Source organism: Triticum urartu, chromosome 2A, assembly GCF_056163025.1.
Source record: "Triticum urartu cultivar PI428250 chromosome 2A, HENAU_Tu73, whole genome shotgun sequence".
Classification (NCBI taxonomy): domain Eukaryota; kingdom Viridiplantae; phylum Streptophyta; class Magnoliopsida; order Poales; family Poaceae; genus Triticum; species Triticum urartu.
In genome coordinates this window covers 496907662-496922590 of record NC_141874.1, presented here as the reverse complement: position 1 = coordinate 496922590, position 14929 = coordinate 496907662, and positions in this window count along the sequence as shown.

The window sequence follows — 14929 nt, the reverse complement described above, 5'->3', positions numbered from 1 at the left end:
TCGATGTGATCGCGGTCGGCACGCTACCTCTACATCTACCTTCAGGATTAGTATTAGACCTGAATAAATGATATTTGGTGCCAGCGTTAAGCATGAAAATTATATCTGGATCTTGTTTGATGCGAGACGGTTATTCATTTAAATTAGAGAATAATGGTTGTTCTATTTATATGAGTAATATCTTTTATGGTCATGCACCCTTGATGAGTGGTCTATTTTTATTGAATCACGATAGTAGTGATACACATATTCATAGTATTGCAGCCAAAAGATATAAGTTTAATAATGATAGTGCAACTTATTTGTGGCACTGCCGTTTAGGTCATTGGTGTAAAACACATGAAGAAACTCCATGATGATGGGCTTTTGGAATCACTTGATGCTTGCGAACCATACCTCATGGGCAAGATGACTAAGACTCCGTTCTCCGGAACAATGGAACGAGCAATAGACTTATTGGAAATAATACATACTGATGTATGCGGTCTGATGAGTGTTGATGCTCGCGGCGGGTATCGTTATTTTCTGACCTTCACAGATGATTTGAGTAGATATGGGTATATCTACTTGATGAAACATAAGTCTGAAACATTTGAAAAGTTCAAAGAATTTCAGAGCGAAGTGGAAAATCATCGTAACAAGAAAATTAAGTTTCTACGATCTGATCGTGGAGGTGAATATTTGAGTTATGAGTTTGGTCTTCATTTGAAACAATGTGGAATAGTTTTGCAACTCACCTCACTTGGAACACCACAGCGTAATGGTGTGTCCGAACGTCGTAACCGCACCTTATTAGATATGGTGCAATCTATGATGTCTCTTATTGATTTACCACTATCGTTTTGGGGTTATGCTATAGAGACGGCTGCATTCACGTTAAATAGGGCACCATGGAAATCCGTTGAGACGACACCATATGAACTGTGGTTTGGCAAGAAACCCAAGTTGTCGTTTCTTAAAGTTTGGGGTTGCGATGCTTATGTGAAAAAGCTTCAACCTAATAAGCTCGAACCCAAATCGGAGAAATGTGTCTTCATAGGATACCCAAAGGAGACTGTTGGGTACACCTTCTATCACAGATCCGAAGGCAAAATATTTGTTGCTAAGAATGGATCATTTGTAGAGAAGGAGTTTCTCTCGAAAGAAATGAGTGGGAGGAAAGTAGAACTTGATGAGGTAACTGTACCTTCTCCCTTATTGGAAAGTAGTTCATCACAGAAATCAGTCCAGTGATTACAACACCAATTAGTGATGAAGCTAATGATGATGATCATGAAACTTCTGATCAAGTTACTACTGAACCTCGTAGGTCAACCAGAGTAAGATCCGCACCAGCGTGGTACGGTAATTCTATTCTGGAAATCATGTTACTTGACCATGACGAACCTACGAACTATGAGGTAGCGATGATGAGCCCAGATTCCGTGAAATGGCTTGAGGCCATGAAATCTGAGATGGGATCCATGTATAAGAACAAAGTGTGGACTTTGGTTGACTTGCCCGATGATCGGCAAGCCATAGAGAATAAATGGATCTTCGAGAAGAAGACTGACGCTGACGGTAATATTACTGTCTACAAAGCTCAACTTGTTGCGAAAGATTTTCGACAAGTTCAAGGAGTTGACTACAATGAGACCTTCTCACCCGTAGCGATGCTTAAGTCCGTCCGAATCATGTTAGCAATTGCCGCATTTTATGATTATGAAATTTGGCAAATGGATGTCAAAACTGCATTCCTTAATGGATATCTTAAAGAAGAGTTGTATATGATGCAACCAGAAGGTTTTGTCGATCCAAAAGGTGCTAACAAAGTGTGCAAGCTCCAGCGATCCATTTATGGACTAGTGCAAGCATCTCGGAGTTGGAATATACGCTTTGATAGTGTGATCAAAGCATATGGTTTTATACATACTTTTGGAGAAGCCTATATTTACAAGAAAGTGAGTGGGAGCTCCGTAGCATTTCTGATATTATATGTGGATGGCATATAGTTGATCGGAAATGATACTGAATTTATGAATAGCATAAAAGGATACTTGAATAAGAATTTTTCAATGAATGACCTTGGTGAAGCTGCTTATATATTGGGAATCAAGATCTATATAGATAGATCAAGACGCTTAATTGGACTTTCACAAAGCACATACCTTGATAAAGTTTTGAAGAAGTTCAAAATGGATCAAGCAAAGAAATGGTTCTTGCCTGTGTTACAAGGTGTGAAGTTGAGTCAGACTCAATGCCCGACCACTGCAGAAGGTAGAGAGAAAATGAAAGTCATTCCCTATGCCTCAGCCATAGGTTCTATCATGTATGCAATGTTGTGTACTAGAACTGATGTGTGCCTTGCTACTAGTTTAGCAGGGAGGTGCCAAAGTAATCCAGGAGTGGATCACTGGACATCGGTCAAGAACATCCTGAAATACTTGAAAAAGACTAAGGATATGTTTCTCGTTTATGGAGGTGACAAAGAGCTCATCGTAACGGTTACGTCGATGCAAGCTTTGACACTGATCCAGATGACTCTAAGTCACAAACCGAATACATATTTTTATTGAATGGTGGAGCTGTCAGTTTGTGCAGTTCCAGACAGAGCATCGTGGCGGGATCTACGTGTGAAGCGAAATACAAGTTGCTTCGGAAGCAGCAAATGAAGGACTCTGGATGAAGGAGTTCATATCCGATCTAGGTGTAATACCTAGTGCATCGGGTCCAATGAAAATCTTTTGTGACAATACTGGTGCAATTGGCTTGGCAAAGGAATACGGATTTCACAAGAGAACCAAGCACATCAAGAGATGCTTCAATTCCATCCTCGATCAAGTCAAGGAGGGAGACATAGAGATTTGCAAGATACATACAGATCTGAATGTTGCAGACCCATTGACTAAGCCTCTCTCATGAGCAAAACATGATCGGCACCAAGACTCCATGGGTGTTAGAATCATTACTGTGTAATCTAGATTATTGACTCTAGTGCAAGTGGGAGACTGAAGGAAATATGCCCTAGATACAATAATAAAGTTTTTATTTATATTTCCTTATATCATGATAAATGTTTGTTATTCATGCTAAAATTGTATTAATCGGAAACTTAGTACATGTGTGAATACATAGACAAACAGAGTGTCCCTAGTATGTCTCTACTTGACTAGCTCGTTAATCAAAGATGGTTAAGTTTCCTAGCCATAGACATGTGTTGTCATTTGATGAGCGAGATCACATCATTAGAGAATGATGTGATGGACTAGACCCATCTGTTAGCTTAGCACTATGATCGTTTAGTTTATTGCTATTGCTTTCTTCATGACTTATACATGTTCCTATGACTATGAGATTATGCAACTCCCGAATACCGAAGGAACACCTTGTGTGCTATCAAACGTCACAACGTAACTGGGTGATTATAAAGATGCTCTACAGGTGTCTCCGATGGTGTTTGTTGAGTTGGCATAGATCGAGATTAGGATTTGTCACTCCGTGTATCGGACAGGTATCTCTGGGCTCTATCGGTAATGCACATCACTATAAGCCTTGCAAGCAATGTGACTAATGAGTTAGTTGCGAGATGATGCATTACGGAACGAGTAAAGAGACTTACCGGTAATGAGATTGAACTAGGTATGATGATACCGACGATCGAATCTCGGGCAAGTAACATACCGAAGACAAAGGGAACAACGTATGTTGTTATGCAGTTTGACTGATAAAAATCTTCGTAGAATATGTAGGAACCAATATGAGCATCCAGGTTCCGCTATTAGTTATTGACCGGAGATGAGTCTTGGTCATGTCTACATAGTTCTCGAACCAGTAGGGTCTGCACGCTTAATGTTCGATGATGATATGTATTATGAGTTATGTGATTTGATGTACTGAAGGTTGTTCGGAGTCCCGGATGAGATCACGGACATGAAAAGGAGTCTCTAAATGTTCGAGACATAAAGATTTATATATTGGAAGGTTATATTCGGCCACCAGAATGGTTCCGAAGTGTATCGGGTATTTTCCGGAGTACCGGGAGGTTACCGGAACCCCCCGGGGGATTAATGGGCCACAATGGGCCTTAGTGGAGAAGAGAGAGGGCCGGCCAGAGGTGCCCCCCCTCCCGCCCAGTACAAATTGGACAAGGGAAGGGGGGCGCCCCCCTCCTTCCTTCTCTTCTCTCCTCTTTCCCTTCTTCTCCTTCTTGGACTAGGAAAGGGGGAAACCTACTCCTACTAGGAGTAGGATTCCTCCCCCCTTGGCGCGCCCCTTGTGGTCAGCCGGCCTTCTCCCCCCATCCTTTATATACGGGGGAGGGGCAACCCATAGACACACAAGTTGATCATTAGCCGTGTGCGGTGCCCCCCTCCACAGTTTTCCACCTCGGTCATATTATCGTAGTACTTAGGCGAAGCCCTGCGTCGGTAACTTCATCATCACCGTCAACATGCCATCATGCTAACAGAACTCACCCTCGGCCTCAGCTGGATCAAGAGTATGAGGGGCGTCATCGAGCTGAACGTGTGCAAATCGCGGAGGTGCCGTGCATTCGGTACTTGATCGGTTGGATCGCGAAGACGTTTGACTACATCAACCGCGTTGCTAAACGCTTCCGCTTTCGGTCTACGAGGGTACATAGACACACTCTTCCCTCTCGTTGCTATGCATATCCTAGATAGATCTTGCGTGATCGTAGGGATTTTTCTAAAATACTGCGTTCCCCAACAGTTCTAAATTTAATTAAAACCCGATAAATGCTTAGAAATGCATTATATGCTTAAAATAGTAAATGAACTCCTAAAAGTACCTGAATATTACAGGACTTTTTAATGGTATACAACACCATAGAATTTTTTGGAGCACTTTTAATTATTTGTGTTCAGTACACAATGCACCTCCGTTTGGTGCTTTTGGAAAATATAAATCACCAACTAATAATTGAGAAGGTCAGAAACTAAGGTAAATTAATGTCTATAACTACGGCATGTACTTGTATTCCAAATTATAGGATCAAATGATGAAGGGAGTGTAATTTGGTGTTCAAACTTCATACTTTCTTCACTGCACGTGTTACTTCCATCGGGGATACTCGGGTTAGAACACAATATACATGAATTTGTATGGAATTGGCTAAATTTGTATCACACCCTTGCAAGGTGCAATAATGACATCATGCCAGTTTTAGTATTTTTAGGACACCATTTACTATTTGTAAAAATTGGAATCCGTATAACAAGCAAGCAAGGGTATGATCCTTCCAAGGAAATCTTTCAAATCCTTATGCACATTCTTGGTGGGGCATACAAATGTGAGTAAGTTCATATATGTGATTTTTTTCACGTGTGTTTCACCTGTTTTTAACATACAGGTGGTTCTAAATTGAATTAAAACCAGTAAATGCCAAGAAAGTCATCATATGCTTGAAATAAAAAAATGGACTTCTAAATGTACCAAAATTGTACAGTGACTTTTTAATGGGGTGGAAACATTGTAGAAACTTTTTGGAGCACTTTGGACCAATATTCTTTGTGTTCAGTACACAAGGCACCTCTGTTTGGTGCTTTCAAAAATTTCGAAAATCATATGTGATCGCACACAGGTGACCAAAAGAAACTTTCTGCTTGTAATAATTGCACACGCGTGGCAAACCCACTTGGAAAAAGTTTTGCCCGCCACGCCAGAAGCCTCATTTCCCCTCCCTTGCTTCACAATAAAACCCCATTCCCCCTTTCCCCACCTTCTTCCACCACATAAAACCCCATTTCCCCCTTTTACCTCCTTTCCTGCTTCATCCAATCCTCGCTAGCGACCTACGATCCCTGTTCTCTCACCTCTGATACCTTATGGCTTCCGCAGAAATCCACTATGACTTCATCGCCGAGGCCCCTGGAGCTCACGCACAATTTGGCCGTCGAGAGGAAAATCACGACCTCACATGTGGCCACTGCACGCTCGCCGTCCCCAACATCTTGGCCGAGCACCTAACCATGAGACAACCTTTGAAGTTGCGTGCACGGATCTTGGAGTTTAATGACAGGTTGTTTACCCTCCCCTATTATTTTCCAGTTGGTAGGCCATCTCCAATGCCACATACTAGGATTGATTTACCAATAGATCGACGGTTAGTTGATAAACTCCCAGGTTCAGATCCAACATCAATGCTAACTGATGTAGTTGACGCTTGGCTGGGACACTGCTTTGTTTCTATTATGTACTTAGCGTATGTGATTAGCTTCTTGCCATTGGAGAGGAAGCACTTAGACGGGTTTTTAGTTTTTTATGTTTATCTTTTTCTTGGTTAGCGCCTAGATAAGCACCTTGCATTGTAGATGCTCTGATTAACTTAATTTTATTTGCTATATCTTGTGATGGAACTTTTAGACTTGTGTATATCTTAATTTCTGGAGTGATGTTGAAAGTTTGTGTTTTGTATGAATTGTTGTTGGCTTGCGCATACACCGATTGATGATGAAAATTGGAAGAGTTATACATCGGTCTTTTTCATTTGTGCAACAACAGATGGGAAGTTCATACTCAATTTTAAAGGGCGTAATGATTGCCTAGCTTTGTTGTTAAGATAAGAAGACCAATGTGTAGACCTACTATTGACCTTTTAGACTTACTAAGTGTGTGCCTATCTTTCGATTAAGTATGCTGAGAAATAAGCTCAATTTCTTTTACTTTGTTTCAAAAGGTAGGGACGCATTTTTGTAATGACCTAACGTCCATTCTTTTTCCTGATGTCAACTTTTTATATGGGTTGAACTAGATTTTTATGGATAATGTTGGACTTGTCTGAGCCTACTAAGTGAGGATTTTAATAGATTTTTATATATTGATGTTGGACTTGCCTAGGAACCAATAATGAGAACTTGATAACCAGTAGCGCCATACATTGATCTCCTTCATATGTACAACACAGATGGGAAGTCTGGGTCAATTTTCTAAATTTTTGGTAAGATTTTATTTCAAGTGTCCGCATTTGATTTGCTTTCCCGGTTCACTTGAAGAGGCTCCGATGGTTTCAGATGAATCATCAAGGGTTCCTCGTTCTTCAAAATATGAACATGGACTTGTTCTATTTTAATCATTCATGTTTATAAGAACCTAGAGTCTCTTATGATTCTTAGGGATTTTTGAGGTTATCTTCATGCTTCTAGGCAGAGTATGTCAAATGTCGGCGATGAGATGAAAGTGTTAACGAATGGATTCAGAGTTACTCATCTATGTTGGGCACTTGAAGATTGGCAACGTATGTCACTACTACTATAGACTTTTTTGACCTACTAAATGGGTCGTATCTTTCAATGCAAGTGTGTTGAGGAATAAGTTCAAATCCTTAACTCTGCATGGAAAGCTTTGTACGTGTTTTGGGTACATCATAGGTCCTTTATATTTCCCAAGGTCAAAGTTTCATGGATTTTAAAGTTAATTTTTATTATGGATCAGTATATTATGAAAGCATGAAGAGTGTGCAACTTTTAATTAAAAGAAAAGTTTTTCTTTGACCTGCGCGTGCATGAAGTCCCTTGTTGTTTGAACAGGTTTACAGTGTGAATCTGGACTATGAACTTCGATTGAACATTCGTGTACATCTCCTAATTCTTACTTCAACTAATTATAACTACTTTATGTTATAACGTGTTCATAATGGAAGGCTCTACAATTATGGCAACAAGGTTTGTTCGTTTGTTATAAAGTATTGTGCAATTGCATAAAACTTTCAAATAACATTAACTTCATGTATGTAGGTCCATGCAACAGGAGTGTCAACCCGCTCTTCTACTATTTGCAGATATATAAGGACTCGACTAAAGTAGTTTGTGACATACGCATTTATGCATGGAGAAGGGTATAATATGGGCATTCCGCTTCTTCAAGAACATCAACTACCCAATTGTCCTTCACCTGGAATGCTACACCCTCATGGTGGTGATCGCTTTTAGATGTCAAATGTTCATACTCCACTACTTGTGTTGGTACACGGACGTGATCAATGATCATTCTATAAATACACATGGTGTTATATTATGTTGATTGACATGAATTGTGCTATGTGCCTATGTTCAAATTCATATTCTAACCAATTTGATATGAAATGCATGTATTAGATATCAAATTGCGGCAGAAAGACTGATGTGCTGATCAATGACCATTGGACACAGTTCGAGAAAACAAACAGTGTGCACGGATGTGGACAATACGAACAATTGCGGAAAAGAAAGCGACTGCGATGGTATGATTATCACACGCGATTTCTTCCAAAGACACGCCCAAGATAATGTAACAATCGCACACGTTACGAAAGGCAAAACTCATGTGCGCGGAACAAAAATATCACACCTAGTTTTTATCAAAGAGCCGCCAGAGATATTCTGACAATCGCACATGTTTCCCAAAAAGTCATCGTGAGCGACTGATGAAACTATCACACATGATTGCGGTAGAACATATGTGTGGTTTTGCATGGCCCGTCGCACACAATTCCTCCTTGGTCAGCGGTGGACCCCTCCCCCCCCCCAATTGCCAACTCACTCGAGCACACACTTTAGGAAACTATGTGTGATAGGGGATCAAAACTGTGTGCATAGCCCCATATGGTACTAGTGAAAGGTGGGTAAGCAATCACGATGTGATCAATAGATCTGCATGCACAAACCCTACCTGGCGTGTCAATTGTCGATGTTCTTAAGACTGATAGTGACGTTGAGCGATGATGGATTTGTTCGGAGGGTGCGAGTGGGGATCAAGGTTGTAAGGTACGAGACGGGCGATTTAACTAGGTTCAGGCCTCTGGGAGAAGGCAAGACCCTACTCCTTCCTTTTGTGGTTGTATTGCTTGGGTACGCATCGACAATTGGGAGGATCATCGGGGAGATCGGTTTCTTGGGTTACAAGCTCTCGACCTTGGCGGTAGAGACGATGAAGATGATGGTAGGTAAAAACCCTAGCTCTAGGATTATCTGGAATGTGTTGGGCCCCCAAAGAGGGCCCCTAAAGCACCTTATATACCTGGTCGATCTAAGGTTACATGGCTCTCATGCCCCTTGGTCCAGCCAGACCATGTCGTGCACAGATAACTCTTCCTCACCTTGTTCGCCAAGCTAGTGCGGTGCCTAGGCCCGAGTTGGTGACTCACACCTTAGTAGATGACCTAGCGGGGCCTACATCCACCTGGCACGCACGGGTATCATAGCCTCGTCAAGCGCATAAATCACTGTAGTACATTTCCGTGAAGTATTTCCAAGTATATTACTCCCTCCAATTCATATTACTTGTCTTATCAAATATGAGGAGTCGCTCTCTCTTAGCCCATTTAGTGTTGTCACGGTCACTAGTTGTGTTTGCACCCAAACCGAAGTTTGGGGATTAGCCTACTAATTGTACCTTCCATCAAGGGACGAAACTGTAAGGTAAACTAAACTAAGAACAAGTAAGTAAAAAACAAGAGTTTAAATACTAAACTACACTTAAACCAACAATGCTCGAATAATTAATGTCTTCTAGGCGCAAAGTAAACTAGCTAGTGATGGTTAGCTAATCAGAAAGCAAAGAGAGTGAATCCAAGGCTAGACATGCCACGATGCCTCATGCACCCTCACACCACTACCACCACCCTAATACGCTAGTATTTGGTGGTAATTAAGAGTTTCCCTGTGGATGTATTTGGTGGTAATGGGCCTTCGCTACTACCCTGAGCCGACGATCAAGGAGAAGGGCTAGCTTTTTTCACTGTTAACCCTAGGCCCTATCTCATCTAGTTGGTACAAATCCTAGGTGTATTCCTCGATAAAGTTATGCAACCATTATCGGCATTGAGAATCGATATATGCAAAACATCACATAAGAGAACCAACCCAGAAGTCATAAATCACCCAAACATAATGTTAATCGTCACAAAGGAAAAGAGGATTACAACCCCGCATGATATCTACATTAGGGAAGAATGAGGCGATCATGGAGTCGGTGATGGTGGCAATGGGTATCGTGGCCAGTGCACCCGGGCGAGGGCCGACACCTGGTAATAGCGTGGATGGCATCATTTCCCTCTTCTTTTGTGTTAGAAGACGGATCTTGGGGTGTTGTGGACGTTCTTGGTGAGTGGTTGAGTGGGTTGCCCCTTCTACCACACTCTAGGGTCGACTAGCTTTGAGATGAAGACTTTATAACATCTATCAACCCTCTCACATGTTGATCTTCGTCCACAACTTAGATGCAAGGGCTCCAAGGTAGCAAAAACTCCACCATCAGGTATCAATTTAGGAATTAAATGGTACAAACTGCGCTCGATTTGGAGTCGAAACGGTTAAGTTCCGGTGATCCCCATCACCCTCTCCCTCTTGGTAAGGATGACAGTGTGACCTGGGGCCGTCATACTAGTGATTAACTTCAACTCTGGCTTAGTAAATTTTCCACCAAATTTGCATCCCGACCCCGATTGAGGTGATCTTACGCCTGTGGGGTTCATATCGACAAGTCCCGCACTACTATAAAAAGTTACACCCATCGGTTCAACACTGGCGGGCCAGGTAAAAGTGCATCTCTTAGATACCCCTATTGGATTTTTGTGACTAGTGATAAATCAACTGAGAGGGCTAAGAGCATCTCCACTCGTCCCCCAAGAAGCATGGGGGAGCTAGTTTCGCCGTTTTGCAGGCGCTGACCCACCTGCCAGTGTCTCTCTCCTCCCTCCTCCCTTTCCCTCCCTTATAGCCGCAGCGCGCTCGCCCCCTTTCTCCTGCTCAGTTGCTGCTTCAGGGCCTCGACGGCGGCGCGCTGCCTCGGCGCGCTCTGGGAGCGTGTAGTCGAAGTAGGGCACGACGGCGGTGATGGTCTTGGCGGAGGCGCATCGGCAGGCGTCCACCATAATGAGCAGCTCCATGAGGTTCTCGTTGGCCGGCGGGCAGGTGGGCTGCACCAGGAACACGTCGCTGTCGCGCACGCTCTCCTGCAGCTGCACGTACAGCTCCCCGTCGGCGAACCGCTTGATCTTGATCCGCCCCAGCTCGAGGCCCAGGTAGCACGCGATCTCCTCCGCCAGCGTCGGGTTCGCCGTGCCGGAGAAGATGCGGAGTCGGCTGCCGCTGTGGCCACCGTCCTGGACGGGGAGGCGCAGCAGGAAGCGTGGGTCCGGAGGTGGCTGCAGCAGCGGGTTGTGGTCGTACGTGCTGCCGGTGCTGCTCGCTCTGCAGCTCCACCTCCAGCGACAGCGGAGACGAGAGGAAGGAGATGGGGGTGAATGGATGGCGGCAAGGTCGGGTGAAGAGAAGGAGGAGGAGCAGAAGCAGGTGGCCATGGAGGTGGAGACCATCATGGCATGGCCGGGCAGAGGAGAGACGAGCCGTCTGGATAGGGGAGAGGGAGGATTAATTCCCCTTCTCCTCAAGCTTCTCCACCACCGCTCGTGTGCTCGGCCGCGAGGACCGCCACGACCAGCTCGACGAAATGCCGCTGCCTACGTGAGCCTCAACTCCTGAGGGCGAACGAGTGGAAAAATTTGCCCTCCCACCCTTCCCAGGTCAAAATTTTCGCCGGCAGACTCCCATGCGGCAAACAAAATGCCTCTTAGCTCTGTAAAGGTTCGCGGACGTCCGCCTGCATCCCGGAAGAGGTAGCATGCAACTTACTGGTTTTTAGTGAATTCAAGATCCACATTGTGTTTAAGGACAACGCACCATCCAATAACTTCTTTTTCGAAATGCCACCCAAACAACTCTCGTGGCCACTACCCGACAAGTTTTGTGAATGCAAAGAGAGAGAAAGTAATTACAGAACAATCCTCCCAATTGTCCGTAGCTATTATTTCGCCATGTCTTTGCCTGTTTCATCGGAAGAATAGGAAAAAGATCATCCCACCCACGAAGGGAACATCTCCTTAATATTTTAACCATGCAGTGAGCGTGGGGTTCAAGTGCCACAGTTGTCTGTAAACCCCGAGTTCATATTGGTTAGGGCAAACAATAATATTTTTGATCATAATTAAAGGAACCCTTTACAGCACTAACGCTGCAGGAGTGAGTCAAATGCCTAATCTCTGCTCACACGCACGAGCGTGTGCAGCTAACTATCCGAGTTGTTTAACGTTGATTCAAAGATAGTGGACTCAGAGTGCAGGCATCGCATTAAACCTGGCTACGTAAGGACTTAAGAGTAGCTCATTTTAATGCTAGTACGAACTTGGGAGTAAACTAGAGCAACTGACACGTTGTAAAGAGGAAACATAACTACTAACCCAATGGAATTGAAGATACTGCGGCCAAGTTCATAGCCTAATCTCAATAAAGATTGTACCTAAAGATCTGAACCTCATAATACCCCCATAAGTACGAGTACTCAAAAGTCTAGGCCTAATGTCAACCCTTAGGACTACTCTACATCTTTATGCATTTCTTATTCACTCGCCCGTACTAATCAGCTATGCATCTCTTCTGCGTTTTGAATTGAACCTCTTTTCGGCGATATACTGGAAAGCATTAGTGCATTCTGTTTTCCTTTTGGCGGGTGATTAGTGCATTATGTTACTGATAGAAATACAATAATAAGATGTTTAATAAGAGATGTCTTTCTTTCCCTTTGCAAGGCGTCTGGAGTAAAGTCTTCCTTCCCTCGATCTTGGCCCGCAAGGTCGTGGATTCGCCACCTCTCTGCCCGCCGGCTGGTGGAGGGGAAGGGAATCCTGGTGTCCCAGCTCCGGCTAGTAGATGGTTTTAGTCCTCACAGGGGCGACGTCGGATGGATGGCGACATTTCTTCTTCGAGTCGGCCTTCAGGGTTTCAATTCTCAAGTCCATCCGCCGGGTTGAATCAAATGGAGCTCTGACGTAGATTCATGTCAGCTCCTTAGTGCGGTGAGGTCAGGGTTTCTCATCGTCTATACGCGATGATGAGAATTGGTGTTGGGTTCTTTAGATCAATTCAAGGGTTCAACGACTATGACCATGGCTCTGAGGCCTAGTCCTTAGGGGACGTGCACAAAGACTTCCCAGCTATTATCGACAAGGTTAGGCTGGCTCCAATATGAGAGTGGTGACAATACCATGTCGATGACTCGTTCTAGCGGCAGCAGTGGTCCAGGGACCTCAATGTATTTTTTATTATATTTGAGGTGCTTCGTAACTCCGCCTATGTTGTCTCAACATAGTCGGTCTCAAGACCAGGTAAAGAAGGAGGGTTGTGATAGTCTTGGTGACGTCAAAACTCAACCACTCTTATGGACATGAAACCCAAAAGAACATCGTTGGGGAGTAAACCTCTTAGCGACGTACCATAGCAAACCCGGGTGTGGTGTCAAATGGGCAAGGGATGGGTCGTCACCGCCTTGGTAGCACGCCGTACCTTGATCTAAATATTGTGATTAGTGAGCAAGGATCGGGTCATTGCATCCTTAGTGGCGCGCTACATCGGCGCCCAGGTGTAGTGAAAGATGAGCAAGGGTCTTCGCCGCATTTGACTCAACGAGTTTGAAGGCCAAGGAAGCTATCTGAGCCTAGTAGGATCCGCTTAGATAGCTGGAACATAGGGTCCCTGACAGGTAAGTTATGGGAGCTAGTTGATACAACGATGATGAGAGGTGTTGATATCTTTTGCGTTGAAAAAATTGAACGGAGGAGACAGAAGTCGAAGGAGGTGGAGGATACTGGCTTCAAGCTGTGGTACACTGGGACAACTACAAACATAAATGAAGTAGGCATCTTGATAAACAAGGGCCTCAAGTATGGATCGTTAGAGTCAAGAGGCAAGGGGGGGGCGAATTACCATGGCCAAGATGGTAGTTGGGGACTTCGTTCTCAATGTTATCAGCACATATGCCTCGCAAGTAGGCCACAATGCGAACACCAAGAGAAAGTTTCAGCAAGTAGGCCATAATGCAAACACCAAGAGAGAGTTTGGGGAAGGCCTGGGGGCTTGGTTAGGAATGTACCTATTGGCGAGAAGCTCGTCATAGGAGGAGACCTCAATGGCTACATGGGTACATCTAACACGGGTTTTGAAGGGGTACATATGGGCTTTGGCTATGGCATCAGGAATCAAGGAGAAGATTAAGCTTTGTTCTAGCCTACGACATGATCGCAGTTAACACCCTCTTTAAAAAAAGAATCACATCTAGTGAAAGATTAATTTCGTCCTCTCGAGAGGAGAAGACAAGAGTGCTTGCCTAGATTGTAAAGTGATACCTGAAGAGAGTGTTGTCCCTCATCATAAGCTTGTGGTGGCTGAGTTCCGCTTTTTGACTCATGTCCAACGGGATAAGCGCACCAATGTCACTGTACCAATGTTGTGGAAGCTCAAGGGGGATGCATCTCAGACTTTCAAGGAGAGAGTCGTCAAGGAGGGCCTTTGGAAGGAAGAAGATGGATGAAGATGGCGGCTTGCATTCTTATGGTGGCCTTAAAGGAGTTTCGAGTGACCAAGGAAAGTAGAAGCGAAGCTAAAGATACCTATGTTGGAACGATGATGTCCAGAAGAGTATTAAGGAGAAGAAAGACTGTTTCTGACGCCTACATCTAGATACGAGTGCAGACAACATAGAGAAGTACAATGTGACAAAGAAGGCGGCAAAGCAAGTTGTGAGTCAAGCAAGGGGTCGGATGTATGAGGACCTCTACCAACAGTTCGACACGAAGGAAGGCGAAAGCGGCATCCATAAGATGGCAACACATGAGAGAGAAAGACAAATGATGTCAACCAAGTCAAATGCATCAAGGACGGAGCAGATCAGCTCCTAGTTAAGGTCAAGGAAATTAAGCATAAATGGCGGGAGTACTTCGACAAGCTGTTCAATGGAGAGAATGAGAGCTCTACATTGAGCTGAATTACTCCTTTGATGTTACCAACAGGCGTTTTGTACGACGAAACCAGGAGTCTGAGGTGTGGAGAAGCTTTAGAGACATAGCGATATATGGCTAACTAAGCTTTTCAACCTCATTTTTCAAACAAACAAGATGCCA